The sequence below is a fragment of the Pholis gunnellus genome (assembly GCF_910591455.1).
Source record: "Pholis gunnellus genome assembly, chromosome: 18".
NCBI lineage: Eukaryota > Metazoa > Chordata > Actinopteri > Perciformes > Pholidae > Pholis > Pholis gunnellus.
This window is the reverse complement of record NC_136545.1, coordinates 167662-174466: the sequence shown is the minus strand read 5'-3', so window position 1 is coordinate 174466 and position 6805 is coordinate 167662.

The following is a 6805-nucleotide window of genomic DNA, read 5'->3' as shown; positions in this document are numbered from 1 at the left end:
ATAGACTGGTAAATATGCCAGAATAGCCAAATGCGGAGTTATTTTCATTCGTCCATTTATTTGAATGAGCCCAATAGCCAGGCTGGACCGAGCGTGGGAAGCGGAGTTAAAGGAAACTCTAGTGTGCATGCTCTATTAGCCCCAGATTGCACAAGATCCGGGTACTTTCATTTGAATTCTATACTCGGAAGTCAAACTTTCTTTGATTTATGCGCCCCTGAGCAAGGCATGAAAGTTGCTCTCCTACGCTGTATGCAGTTCTCTTTATATATACATGGCCCAGACTTAAAAACGCAACCTTGATTTTTAAAAATAAAATGGCAAACAAGTGTGATACAAAAACAAAAAATAAACGTACAACAAGTAAAGATGGACGGACTATGAAGGGATGCACCTGGTCAGCAACGATGCTAAGGTACAATAAAGACAGAACTAATCCATGGTTCCATAATGTTTACCTGAAACTCACCAAACCACTTGTCATACAAGTTCGCAAAATTGCAACTATTGATGGACACCCTAAAGATGGCAATGCAGTAGATGTCCTCTTTGGTTTGAAAGATCACAAAAGGTTCGGCAAAAGCAAAAGAATGCGTAGACTCAAAAAACAAGCCATTAAATCTGGGCAACCTGCCTAAAACTAAACCGGTCTATTCAAACATTTGCAAGAGTGTAAAAACAGACACCAGGTCCAAACACGTTTTGCCCCCCGGACCCCTCAGATATATTTTAATATGAGGACGCCCGAGCCCCTTGGTGTTCAAAATGTGAGCCCTCCAGAGCCCTCAATGCTTACAATGTGAGGGCACCCAGACCCTTTAGTAGTTAACGTAAGCTGACCGCTAGGGCTCCGGGCCCCTCATCGCTTGCAGTGTGAGGACCCACCAGGCCCCATGGGGTTTAAAATGTGAGCTGACCACTACTCCCTCCCAGACCCCTCGGCGCATACAGTGTAAGGGCCTTGGCATTTAAAAAGGGGTCTGATCACTCGGGCTCCTGGGCCCCTCTGCATCTATTGTACAGCGTGAGGGTTCCTGGGTCGTCCCTCTGTGCTTAAAGCATAAGCTGAGCACAAGGAGCCCCAGGCCCCTCCTTACTTACAATGTGAGGCCCCTCGATGCGCCACTACTGTCCTCGGGGTGCTTAGTGTAAGTTGACCACATCGTGGTAATATACATATATATATATATATATATACTATATAGAATCTGGATGGATTCTGTATGACTTAATGATATATTAACCTCCTTATTAAAAAATACCATAAGTTATTCCAAACCGTACCTCAAGGTAATCTGTCAATGTTGAGCAGAAGCTCCTTGCCATGCTTATCCTGGCTTGAGAGATCTGGGAAAGACACATCAATAATGCTTTAGTATACAAATATATGATCATGAACAAAGGAACATAATTTATCTTGGCATATAAAGTGAGTTCCCAGATGCATCTACTTAGTGTGGATATAGTCAAAATACTACTTGCAGTTGCTAGTTTATTATGTACATCGCAATTTAATTCTCAGTGAACACTAAAACAGCACATTCTGTAGGCCTCAACAATCTCAATTTGTCTGCTGAGCTTGCCAGCAGCACATTAATACCCCAACCCTACCGTTAACTCTTAGGTAGACAAAATTCTCAACTTATGGAAAATAATACCATCTTTGATGCAAGCTATGTTTTCTCTGCGTAAGTTATTTAATTTTGCAATGTCCTGTTTTTTCAAGCTAGACTGGCAGTACGCAGTTGTATTTTGTAGCTAAATTAAATCCGATATAGATTTGTTATTTGTGGATTCTCAATAAAAAAATGGCAAAGGAGCCTCAGTATGTCATTAACGTCACAGAAGGGTTTGGACCTGTACAGCTGCCAATCATCACAATAATATTCAAATTATAATGTTTATATATATAATATATATTATATTATCTATATATTATATCTGCTACTGTACTTGATTCAATCTACTTTGTGGTTCATTTCTTGTCAGTGCTGTGAATTAGGACAATCGGTTACAATGAACAGTTGACATTGGGCGAAGGCAGGATACGTCATTGACAGGTCGACAGGCGATCGCAGGGCTGACATACATAGACAGACAAACAATTACTCTCACATTCACACCTACGGGCAATCTAGAATCATCAATTAATCTAAGCTGCATGTCTTTGGTGGGAGGAACCCTGGGAGAACCAGTGCTGCGACGAGGAGAACATACAAACTCCATACAGAGGGCCTGTTAACGCACTTAACTTGACTTTGAGGGGCACACAGACACGTTTCTATTATCTATGATTGACAAACAAAGCTTTGTACATTGGTGCACTTTCTAAAATGACATGTCTCACAGGAACTCACTAATATGCTTTATATAAAGCCACGTATACAACATAAAACTAGCAACAACATTAGACCTTTGACTTGTGGACTGGTATTCCATCAACCTGAATGTTTCGTGGTAACAAGCAAACTCCATCCTTGTCCAGCTATTTATACAACTCCGCACAGTGTGGTCCTGTAGATTAATTAAGCAGGTGGCATTGTGGCTCTCTTCTTGCCGCCACTTTTCACTGTCTGTTCAGCCTCCTATTGGATAATTTGAGATGTTGAATAAAGAAGAATGTGAACCACACTGCCTCAACATCTGGAGTAAACTAATCAGGAATTTCTGTCCTGGCCCCACAATGGTGGAATGAACTCCCCACTGACGTCAGGACAGCAGAGTCGCTGCCCATCTTTCATCAGGATGAAAACTCACCTCTTCAGTGCTACCCTGAGCCTTCCACTCAGAGTCCAGACCTTAACCCCATTGAGAATCTTTGGGATGTGCTGGAGAAGGCTTTGCGCAGCGGTCAGACTCTACCATCATCAATACAAGATCTTGGTGAGAAATTAATGCAACACTGGATGGAAATAAATCTTGTGACATTGCAGAAGCTTATCGAAACAATGCCACAGCGAATGCATGCCGTAATCAAAGCTAAAGGCGGTCCAACGAAATATTAGTGTGTGACCTTTTTTTTTGGTGGCGACTTTTTTTTTGGCCAGGCAGTGTATGTTATTATCATGCCCGGAGAGTTGCCACACATCATTTTGTTTTATTACCTACAATGACAACAAAAAGGGTTTTATACATTTTCCGTTGGATTATAAGAAAATGCAACAGCGTTGTATTGTATTGCCTGTTCAGTGCAGCTGAGTGATTGTAACTCATCATGTGTATTTTGAAAAAGAAAGCACTTCATTACATTTCAGGATGTAGGTGTGTAGAAATGGCATAGAACCGACAGCAAGCATGCCAAAAGTACAAAAAAAGACCAGTAGGTGTCACACTGTGTGTACATATTGATAGGTCTGTACACTAAATGTAATATGTTGACAGCTAGACAAAAAAAACAATTAGTTTATGCAGTGAATAATCTCCAGAGCCAGTGAGTGTCATATGAAGCATCAACTGTTGTGCAGTAAATGTGTTTGGGACATCTCAGTATCAGATCGAATCAAGCTCTCCCTGCACCGTTACTTGATAACTGGCAAAACACACTGGAGACGGGTTAGAGATCCACCCTACCTGATAAAGGTCTAGTTTAAAGAACGCCCTAGTTTTCACGTCTACTCAAGCAGAATGACTACATTCCTAATTAGCCGAATCTGAGTAGGAAAAAAGGGGCATTGGACCGTTGCAACCCTTATATTGTCATTTAGCACAATTATATCTGTAGCTTTGAAATTCAGCAAATAAATAATATCTAGTGTGTAAAAAAAGAAGTATCTGTATGTTTGCCTGTGTTTAAACATGTATATGTATATGCAACTGATACACAGTACAAACAGTATTTTTAAATCATTCAAAAGTGAACATCAAACACATCTGCAGGCAGTGCCTAAAGTCTTTCTAGTTAAACACACCTGAAGTCTTTCTAGTTAAACACAGAAAGGCATTACCTGAAATCGTTTTAATTTAACTCAGAACACATAGAAGGTGAACACACTAAACTGAACTGCTGTCCTCTTTAGGGCAGCAAGCTCAAAAGGTCCAGGGCTGCAGACAGTCCACCAGCCACCTCTGTATACACAGGACGTTCATCCCTGCAATAGAGGCACTTGTCTTTACATGTCTTCACAAATGTCTTCTTACGTGGTCTACGAGGTCCTTAATTAATTCCACTTTGAAAACACCACGGTAAACAGCACTGTCAGAGAGTAGCGAAATGTCCCAATAGTGGTGTGCAAAGTGTTGTCTGGTGCTCCACTGTGGAAAATAGTTTTTTTTGCCAAACAGTGACCCTCGTGTAAAAGAGGTCTTCACTTCCCAGACAAAGCAGCCTGCAGCCTCTGGCAAAAGCTCTGCTGGCAGTTCTTTTTGGGCATCCACCCAGAGCCCTTTGATTGGGGAAACCCTTGCCTAAATAATCTAAGTAAATCATCACATTGCTTGTGTAACATCAGTTACATATTATCATAATAATAATAATAATACATTTTATTTATATAGTGCTTTTCGGAGTACTCAAAGACACTTTACATTGAAATCATCATATATAAAAGCTATACACTAAAACATAAAAACACACAAAAATGGTCACACATTAAAAGCAGTTTTGAAAAGGCGGGTTTTGATTTGGGATTTGAATATGGAAAGTGCAGTCTCAGATGTGTTTGGGGAGAGAGTTCCAGAGGGAGGGGGCAGCTATGGAGAAGGCTCTGTCACCCCATGTCCGGTGCTTGGTCCTGAGTGGAAGGGACAGGAGGTTGGCATCAGAGGAGCGGAGCCGACAGGGTGGAGTGTGGTGGTGGATCAGGTCGGTGAGGTAGGAGGGGGCCTGTTATGGAGGGCTTTGTGAGTGAGGAGAAGGATTTTGTATTCGATCCGTTGTGGGACGGTTGTGGGACGGGGAGCCAGTGGAGGTAGAGGCTGAAGTTGTGACTGGTTTTAGTGAGGGATTTGGGACCGATGATGATCATGTCAGTTTTATCACAGTTGAGTTTGAGGAAGTTGGTTTGCATCCATGATTTAATGTCAGTGACACAGTTGGTCAGAGAGGAGTGAGTAGCAGTGGTAATGGCTTTTGTGGAGATGTAGAGCTGGACATCATCGGCGTAGCTGTGACAGTGAAGACCATGTTGACGTATGATATTACGAAGAGGGAGCAAGTAGAGGATGAACAGAAGAGAACCAAGCACCGAACCCTGGGGGACGCCTTGAGACAGAGGAGCAGTGGAGGAGGTGCAGTTGTTGATACTGATGAACTGTTGTCTGTTTGTAAGATATGATTTAATCCAGGAGAGAGCAGTTCCGGTGATATTGAGGGAGGATTCGAGGCAGAAGAGAAGGATGTTGTGGTTGATGGTGTCAAAAGCTGCAGTGAGGTCGAGGAGGATGAGAATATTAAGGTGACCAGCGTCTGAGGAGAGTAGGAGGTCGTTGGTGACTTTGAGGAGGGCTGTTTCAGTGCTGTGCTGTGAGCGGAAACCGGATTGAAATGGCTCGAACAGCTCGGTGGAGATGAGGTGGGCTTTGAGTTGTGTGGCGACAACGCGTTCCAGTATTTTTGACAGAAAGGGAAGATTGGAAATGGGATGGAAATTGCTCATGGTGTCAGGGTCAAGTCCAGGTTTTTTGAGGATGGGGGTGACAGCAGCCAGTTTAAGTGTGTCGGGGACTGAACCGGAACATCATATCAATGCACTTCAAGGGGTCCTCAGCTCGGCAATATGGACAAGATCAGATCTCACGACAACTTTACCAAATATTGTCTGTTACCATCTGTTGCCGTTTTTAATAACATAATACATAAATACATTTGGTAAAGTTGTTTTGTCACAAAGAACAGAAAACAAGAAATCAAGCTGAATTTCATTTTTTTTGTTTTTTGCCCTAAATTCAAAAAACAACCTGTTTCTACCTGTGTCAAAAACATAGTTTACCTTTTCTGCTTTACATGCAAAATAATGTCGCAATGTCAGTACTTTTGTTTTTTCTTGTCTTTATTTGCATATTTGGTATCAAGGTAATCCAAAAAATTGTAATCAGATTACATTACTTTCATATATTGATAGTTGGATAAGGTTACTGATTTTCTAACAGGTAATTAGTCGTGTTATCAGATGAATTTTTTAAAGTTCACCTCCCAAATTCTGCATTTGAGATACTAAATTTAGATACTAAATTTGTATAAATTCTTGATTGCTTCATGAGGCAGAATTTCGGTGAAACGTGCACAATGTGAATCCACAGAAGTCTTTCTCACTAGCCCAACACACAGGCCTTGGCTCTCATTGCAGTCCTGGTACCCCAGAAGAGGACGTACGATGTCCCGCTTTAACCTCACTAATGACATTGGATCAAATTTCACCAACAGGGATTCCTTTAGGTCCACAAACAGAAGTGAGGAAGATGTCCTTGTGCAGCCTGTTGTGGTAGTGTCACTGTCACTTACAGTAGGAAATCCTCTCTCGCACTCACTTCACGTTTGGGAATAAATAAATAAGTATAGTGCTGGGCATAGTAAGCCTTTCAAAGACAAGTGACAATTGCAAGTGACAAATTTTTTCCAGAGTTTTCCAGAGACTCACTAAAATGTAGCTGTGTCAATACCCCGTATTTTGAACACTGGCACTACAGCTAAAGTATCTCCATTTGATGGCAGGGTGCAGCCATAAATACATGGTTTCTTATGAATGTTGAATGCTTGGCGTGTTGGGACAAACAGGCCTACCGTATTTGTCACACAGTAGCTTCTTATACCGTTGTTGTTCTTTGTATGTTGTTGTTTTGTGTTGCTTGGAAAAGTTGAGGAGAAAAT